This window comes from Nestor notabilis, unplaced genomic scaffold, assembly GCF_000696875.1.
Source record: "Nestor notabilis isolate BGI_N333 unplaced genomic scaffold, ASM69687v1 scaffold34526, whole genome shotgun sequence".
NCBI classification, from domain to species: domain Eukaryota; kingdom Metazoa; phylum Chordata; class Aves; order Psittaciformes; family Psittacidae; genus Nestor; species Nestor notabilis.
In genome coordinates, this window is record NW_009932978.1 from 9,138 (window position 1) to 9,885 (window position 748).

The window sequence follows — 748 nt, forward strand, 5'->3', positions numbered from 1 at the left end:
CCTGCTTATTTTTGCAAAAGTGGTGGATTTACACTGCAGCCTCCAGGCTTTGTGTGTGCAATTGTGCCTCTGCAACCTGTCCCAAGACTACTCTTAGGGCTTTTTTAAAAACAATGCTTGAATATTAAGTACTATCAGAGGATGGGATGACTTCTATATGACGATCTAAGGGATGGCAGGGATTGTTTTGAGAGGAAAAAAAGGTTTTAGTAAGGATCAGAAGGATCTGTGACTGGCTAAAAACCCCACAAAATAAAACACATAGGTAGGACTGGTAGGTAGAAAAGCAGTCCGAATAGCACTGGGCCATTGAGAACCAGTGTGATTAACCTAGGTTTTAATCCTTCAGAAGCACAATAAAACATATTTGCTCATGCTTATCTTCCATGGCACTCATAAAAATGACAAGTAAAGTGAGTCTTTGTCTGCATAAAGTCAAGGTAGGCTGCTTTGCAAATGACTGTCACTAGACAAAAAAGGTAGCGCTTGCATATACCTGATACTGCAGACGGGGACGTCTTTGGCTGCAGCCTGTTTGTCTGAGGCAGGAATGGGTTATTCAACCTTTCAAAAGAAGGAAAGTTAAACGTTTGATACCGAGGTGGGCCCCTGGACATGCGTTTGTCCCTCTGCCCGAGTGCCCCAACACCCGCAGCCACGCGTGGCTCCCGGAGGAGCGCCCTGGTCCCGGCCCTTCCCCGGAGAAAGTAACGGGCTGAGGCAGCAGATGACGCCGAGCCCGCCGGAG

The 748-nt window shown here is 47.3% G+C and overlaps 1 protein-coding gene across 1 annotated transcript in view; it reads right to left on the bottom strand.

Annotated features, from left to right (window-relative positions):
* Positions 1 to 559, bottom strand: part of GNPTG (N-acetylglucosamine-1-phosphate transferase, gamma subunit) — a 9,175-nt gene extending 8,616 nt beyond the window's left edge. The window contains exon 1 of the mRNA XM_010016650.1: positions 497 to 559. The gene's annotated coding sequence lies outside the window, so the exon portion shown is untranslated. The remainder of the gene's footprint in view (positions 1 to 496) is intronic.
* Between the last annotated feature and the right edge of the window lie 189 nt (positions 560 to 748).